Consider the following 7,847-nt stretch of genomic DNA (forward strand, 5'->3'; position numbering starts at 1 on the left):
GTGTGTTGGATAAGTAAAAGTTAATGGGCTTTAGGTTAAGGCCGATGTAAGGGTTTGGGCCTAATTTGGAAAATTAGGCCATTAGTGGCTTTTGGATGATTATTAGTTTGTGGCCCTTTTTGATTAGGAGCTTGGGCCTTAGTATTGGACCAAAATATGTGAGGGTTAAAATGGTCTTTTTACCCCTTTATATGGATTATTTGATCTGGTCCGAAACCCAAGTTTTAATTGGGTGTTATTTGGTTGATAGCATGGGGATTCTGGCAGATAAGCTGGCAGGGATTTCTTGTGGGTTCAGCTATCGAGGTGAGTCTCTTCACTGTATTATAGGTCGAAGGCACCAAGGTTGACCCTTTTAGTTTATGTATATCAGGAAGACTGGGGGGGGGGGGTGGCCCTTGGCATTTGTATGAGAGACCAGGAGGTGGCTCCTGACAATCTAAATGCAAGACCATATTTTGGACTCTGGCAGTTAATTAGATAAGCAGTTGTAGATTGTATGCTAGTTGTCTTTGTGATGCTTGAGTGGAAGACCAGAGGTTGATCCTAGTGCTTGTCTGTAAGACCCAGGGTTTTAGACCCCGACCTAGCAAGGAAAGATCATGATACAACATGTGGCATAATGTCAAGACAACGGTTGGCACATAACATCACTTATTGTATGCATAATATGTACAACTCATATGTTATGTATGGTAGGTGGAATTTTGGGGATCTCAATAAGATTTGTGCTAACAATTTGTGGTTTATGGTTTCAGGTACTTTCGGTTCGAAAAGGAAAGGCCTGGCTTGATCGCAATGTATACACCCATGTTTTCCGTAATTCATGATTTTAGGAATGAACTCTGATAATTGTTTTTATTTTGATATACTCTAAATGTTTGAATCAAGGATAAATGAATGTTTTGATTATGCTTTAAAAATGAAAATTTTCCTTTGTATTTTTGGATGTTACAAGTTGGTATCAGAGCCTTGGTTTGAGGGATTCGAGCATACTCTTGGGTATGCCTGGACTCAAACTGAGGGTTTCGTGAATTTTTTTTAAAATGAATGTTTTATTAAAAATGGTTTCTAATCATATAAAGGGGTGTGATGCGTGAAAACGGTCGAGCTCAAGTAAATGGTTCCCATAATACCAATACATGCTCATTATGATATATGATATGATTATGTGATATGCATGCTAGATTTGGGCTAAGGATCTGCTTAGGATTTCATGATAGGAGAGATGGCTTTACATACCTGATTGTATGAGCTTTTGAGAATTCCATGCTAGTATGGTTTCCAGATTAGTGGATAGAGTGACTAGATTAGTGTACGCTGGTTAGATTTTCCGTTGTCTGAATGTTGTTTGCTTTGTGCTTTGTGGGACTCTTAGTGATATGAATTGGGTGCTAAGTGAATATGCTAAGTCACATATGTCACATGTTAAATAATGTCAGCGTGATGGATCTGACCCTATTACGCAGGTCTTTTTTGATTCCAACCGTTTTAGGGTTGAGTATTTCACTCGAAGGATTATCTGATCTCTATTGCATGTGACTATATTCATGAGGTAACTAGTTGACATTAGTGGGAGTCTTTCTAAAACTAAGGGCTAAGTGAGGTCGGAAACCTAGGAGATCCTAGGAAGTGGCTCAATAAGTTATGTTTCGTTGTTTAGCGAGTTTTTTTCTGCATCGGTTTAAGAAGGAGACTTAGAGTATTCAGGATGATCCTTGAGGAAAGTATGGATATGTGTGGAAGGTAGTATTGGGCCCATACTACTAAAAGCACAAGATCGATACTTGAGTCGGGGAGAGTCTTGTAGTATTTAAGAAGCTTGTGGGAGGAGGATTCAGGAGTATGTTCTGATCATTGGCATGTTGTATTTCAGATTAGTGATGAGCACTCCAGACGGAGGTTCTGGTTTTGGTTCTGGCTCAAGCGCAGGTACTGAGCCGATTAGCGAGCAGATGCGGGAGTTCATCTCGTCTGAGATTACCCGTGGTATTTTGGAGCAGACTGCTGTGATATTTGGTTCAGTCAAGGAAGGGATTTTGGAGACCTTAGATGAGCGCTTGGGCACGTTCTGTGCTGAGATTATGGCTATGGTGGGAGCTCAGACTCTTTCTTTTCTTGGGTTCCATACGTGCGGAGCTCCTACGTTCTATGGGGAGAGGGACCTTGTAGATGTCAAATAGTGTTGTGAGGTGTGGAATGTGTTAGATAGTTTGGATAGTTTGTAATGTTATTATAAAGCATTTTAGTTTCGAAGCTTTTATGTAAAAGTACCTTATATATTTTGTGTGCTTTCTGTTCCTCTATAAATTGGGAGGCATACTAGAGATAGATAAGAACTTTTGTGATTTTTTCAAAAACTCTCTATGTACTTTGAAAGAATAATTTGAGCCAAGTAGAGTTTATTTAGATCTCGTATTTATTCACAGTTTACTCTGATATTTTCATTCTTTCTCGATTTCATCACAACTGCATTTGGTATCAGAGCAGGATGCATACATAATTGTTCTGACATTCTGAGTTTTTGCAAAAGTTTTGAGTTTCGTTCTAGATTTCAATTTTCCTCTCTTTTTCTTCAGAAAATCATTTCAGATCTTCTGTTGTGAGTCGATTCTGCATTCTAGTTGTATAATCTATTGTTCAATTGTTGAATTCTGAGTGTTTTAAATGTTTGATCTCAATCTGATTTGACCTTTTCTCAAAATATTTCCATACAACAATGGTGAACTTCAACATGAACATGATGACGTCTTACACTCATCTCCTTTGTTCATCAACGAATATTCTGATGGTACTTCCTGAGTACTATGATCAGTGAGTTGATCGTATGGAGGATTACTTGAATAGAATTGATGAAGAATTGTGGAAGTGTGTTCTCGGTGATGTTCGTCCTCCTGTTGTTGTTCAGAGTATTGGAACTTCCTCAAACAATCAAAATATCGATGATCAGACTGAAATATTGCTGAAAAATGAAAAGAAGTGTATGAGAGAACTTAGAGGTGCTCTTCCTCATGTTGTTTACAATTACGTGCGTAGTTGTAAAAGTGAAAAAGAAATTTGGAATACTTTAAAAGAAAAGTATCAAGGAAGTGAAAAGACAAGGATAAGTTCAGTTAAACAATGTCTGGTTGTATTAGGAGAATTCGAACAAAAGGACGGAGAGACCATTGAATCTTATTATGATCGTTCGAATGAGCTAATTTTCAAATGTAATCGATATTGAGTCACTCAATCAATAATGGAGTTCAATCTCACATTCATCATGGGTATTCGGAAGGAATGGAGAAATGTGAGTCTCATGATAAAGACACAAAAAAAGCTTGATTACTTCTATCTAAATGATATGTATAATGTGATGAAAGAACATGAATCCGATGTGAATGAAATTGTTGAGGAATCAAAGATCAGTCTTGGAGGTCCACTTGCACTTGTTTCGAAAATTGTTGGTAGAGAAGCTGAGAAAGAGGTTGATGAGTAGAAAAATTCTAAAGATGAAGGTCTAATTGTCAACTCTGGTGATGAGTCTGTTTCATTTTACTCTAACAATCGAGTAAATACATTTTTCAAGAATCTTTTCAATGGAAAGTCGAAAACAGGTGAAATGAAGGGAAGCTTTACTGTAAAGTTTGGGAGTGAAGAAAAGAAAGTTGAGAAAAAGGACGTTTGTGCTGAGGAAGAAAAGAAATAGAAATAGTTGAAAGACGATTCTGGCTTCGACTACCATCATTGTAATGGAGTGAATCATATGGCCAGTGATTGTATGCTTCGAAAGCGAGAATAGAAGAAGAACAAGGTCAAGGATGAATATTATTACGTTGAAAAGTTGGAAGAGGTGTGTGCAAAGTCAAAAGGATTGTCTTTGGTGGCCAAAGGTGTGGATGAAGAAGATGGAACATACCAGCTTCGGTCATCTGGTTCCGATGATGAAGAGATGTGAAACCCTACCCACGGGGATATGTGCTCGGTGCATTAGGAAGACGAAGAAGAGAAAATAACTGCGAAATGTTTTTGTTTCGTCATCTTCATATAAAGCACCAATAACTTCTCAGGTAAGTTCTCTTTTAGAATCTTTTAATATACCCTCTAGTGCATATGCTTCGATTTTGTTTGAGTTTATGCAACCATTACATTTGTTAATGATCTACTTATTCCTAATAGTAATGATGCTAAGAAGTCGAACACACATGGATCATATTTTAATTATTTATTTTTTTCAAGAGGGGAAATCGACGAGTCAACGCCTAGACTCGTCGAGTAGGATCGCGATTTGCTGACTAGATTTAATGAAGGGACTCGACGAGTCGGGGTGTCGACTCGACAAGTCCGCGCTGTGGGTAGAAACCCTAAATCCTCTGGCATGTACCCTTTTTAATGCATCTTGTGGCCTTCATTTGCGGCCACCTTCACCCTTGAGAGCACCGGAGGACCAGAGAGTGTAGAGAGGGAGAGAGAGAGGAAGCCATTTTCATCATTTCTAGTGTGATTTTGCAAAGAAGAAGGAAGGAGGGACAGCTAAACGGCTTAAGGAGCTCAGATCGGCTACCATTTTATCAGAGGAAGCTTCTAGAGGTATGGATCTATGCTAAATCTTGTGTTTATGGTGATCTATTTGAATCTAGGGTTCTCTATCCCCCTTCTTTAACTTAGATTCGAAGCTTTTGTGAACCCAAGGTGGAATAACTCTTGGATCTTGACCTTAAGAGGTCTAGAGAGTCCCAACCATCTTGCTTTATGCCATTGCCTTAGATATTTTCCTCATTTCTAGTGTGATTTTGCAAAGAAGAAGGAAGGAGGGCAAGCTAAACGGCTTAAGGAGCTCAGATCGGCTACCATTTTATCAGAGGAGGCTGCTACAGGTATGGATCTATGCTCAATCTCATGTTTATGGTGAATTACTTGAATATAGGGTTCTCTATCCCCCTTCTTTAACTTGGATTCAAAGCTTTTCAGAACCCAAGGTGGAATAACTCTTGGATCTGGACCTTAAGAGGTCCAGAGAGTCCCAACCATCATGCTTTATGCTATTCCCTTAGAGATATGAACCTATGATGCCATTTAAGATGTTATTTCACGAAAAGAACCATTATGGACGTTGCATGAGTGCCAAGATTGGACCTTTAAGTGATTATTGAGCCTTGGGAAGTCAGCTCTATCGGTTAGAGAAGCAGATCTGAACTCAAAAGGTCATTTGAGCATGGCCATGGTAGAAACTCGCTGAGTCCATAAGAGAAATCGATGAGTCGAGTCGGGGTTACCCCACGATTCATGACCAGTAGTAACCCATTGTTGGGTCAAAAATATGGTTTATACTTTGCTTTTCTAGGAAATTGTATTTTTATGTAATGTTTATGAATTTACGGTCAGGCTTATGGCCAGATGGCTGTTTACGGCCGTAACGGCAAACCCATTTACGACCGTAAACACATTAGGCCCATATTCCCCTTGTATATATAGGTGTTAGAGGTGAGGAGTAAAGATTGATGAACAGTAGAGAGTGTACGGTAGAGAGAAGAACAAGTATGTGTTGTGTGTGAATCTTGTAAGGGAACTTCATTCTAATCAATTCAACCAAGATTCATATTCTTCTTCTTCTCCATCTCTTCTATTTGATTTGACATCATCCGTTTGATTGGGATTCCGCACCATCAAACGGATCTGATTGATACACAAGCAGATTGGGGACTTACAATTGGTATCAAAGCTTGGACTGTATCAGTAAATTTGTCAGATCTCGAGCATATTTAATCTTATTTTGAAAAGATTTTTGAGTTTTTGGAAAGATATCTGAAAAATAAGGGGGGTTTGTTCTTTGCATTTTTGATAAAAACGGGTTTTTGATCAAGTTTTGGAGCAAAAAAGGGCAAAAATCACTGTTTTTGGTCGTAACCTGCGATGGGGTGGCGGAGTTAACGGCCAGCATCTAGGGTTTCTGGAGTTCACGGCCTGAGTTTGCGGTCCTCGGAGCTTGCGGTCCGAGATTACGGCCAGAAACTATTTATGGTCCGAGCACTCGGAGTTTACGGCTCGCACGTGTACAGCTCGAGTTTATGATCAACAGCAATTTCCGGTTCACACCAGCTCCTCGCATCGCGTCCTTGTCCTCGCTTCGTATCGCACCTCGCTCAGCAGCCTCATCCTCGAAAGCAGCAACCTCGCCTTTCTATATAAAAAAATAGAAAGCGCATTGGGAGGTGCCGCGGTTCGAACTCAGGACCTCTGATTCATCAGCCCTCCGCCTTACCAGTTGAACAAACATATCACTTGCTTCAAACCTTCACGATTTAATTCATTAGTTGTTACTGTCTTGTTCTTAATTTCGCCAATTTGAGACTTTTAGCCCAAAATTTAAATTTCTTTTATTTTTAAATTCCTTTTTCATCCAACATAAATAATAATAATAATAAAATTTAGTTTTTAATTTTTTACATTTATTTTTGACTTTTGTTTTCAAATTTTGACTTTGACTTTCATGTTTGACCCTTGACTTTAAACTTTGACTTTTTCGTTTAATTTTTAAAATTTTCAAATTTAGCTTTTCGGTTTTACTTTTAAGTTTGATTTTTCAAGTTTGACTTTTTAAATTTGACTTTTAAGTTTTATTTTAGCTTCGAGTTGTGCTTTTAATGGCTTTTGAGGTCAACATGGGAACTGAAGACATGAGAGAGAATCGTCAGGATATGTTAAGACAAAATTTCATCATGTTCAACTACATTCCCGGGGAAACCATGGAGGCTCAGCTGCAGCGATTTACCACACTCACTACTCAGATGAATATAGCTGGGATCTTCTTGACCAAATTTGAGATATACAAAAAGCTACTGAATTCACTTCTGAAATCGTGGGATATAAACGTAGCTGTCATCAAGAAGAAAAAAGATCTCAATCGTCTTAGTATTACTGATGTAATTGAAGAGCTTGATGCTTTGAAATGTGGAAAAACAATGAGTTCCACAAACATCCTGGCCAATGAAGTTTCACGTACTCCATCTTGTGAAGATACGATTAAAGTTCTTCGTGAACATAATGATTTGCTAAAAAGGGATGTCGAGGACCTAAAATACGAAGGATATCATCTTAGGAAAGGAAAGAAATCCCTGAAGGCTGAATTAGAAGCAAAAACCAAAGACTTTAGGAAGCTTCAGGAAGAGTATAGCAACAAGTGTGAAAATTATGACTATATTAAGAGACAACTTGCTGCTATAACTGAAGAACTTGAAACTTTGAAAATTAAGTGTGGCAAAACAGATGTTACTTTCAAAAATTATACTGCGTCAAGTCAGACAGTCGAGTCCTTATTTGAAACCCAATTAAAATTCAAAGATAATCAAAACAAGGGTCTAGGGTATGATAGTGCTCCTCCACCTTTCAATCATAACTACACATCCATCCCTATGACACATGAAGAAATTAACAAGGAGGCACATCTCCAATATGGAAAACCAGCTGGATTTGTGTCAGGAGGTATTTAGATTGAAAATACTAATGTTTCTTCTTTATGTGCAGGTAAAGTAGCAGAAGATGAGAACAAGTAGAACACTACTGAACAAACCAATGACTCCTTGAACTCAGAATCTATTGCGTCGAATTCTGTTACTCCTAACAAACCTGCCGTTGAGAAATATAGGCCACCAATTCCAGCACAACAGAGTGCTTGTTGCAAGTGTGCATGTGGGAAAAATAAGAGACAAGGAAAGAATACGCCACCAGGGGCAAGGAGAAACAACTTCACAGTGAAGAAAAATACACGTTTTCACTGTGGAACACCTGGACACATTTCCAGAAATTGTCCTAATCGTGCATATGTTCCCTACTATGCACAAGGGTGGTAGAACGCGCCGAGAGGGAGA

The sequence above is a fragment of the Lactuca sativa genome, chromosome 5 (assembly GCF_002870075.4).
Source record: "Lactuca sativa cultivar Salinas chromosome 5, Lsat_Salinas_v11, whole genome shotgun sequence".
Lineage (NCBI taxonomy): Eukaryota > Viridiplantae > Streptophyta > Magnoliopsida > Asterales > Asteraceae > Lactuca > Lactuca sativa.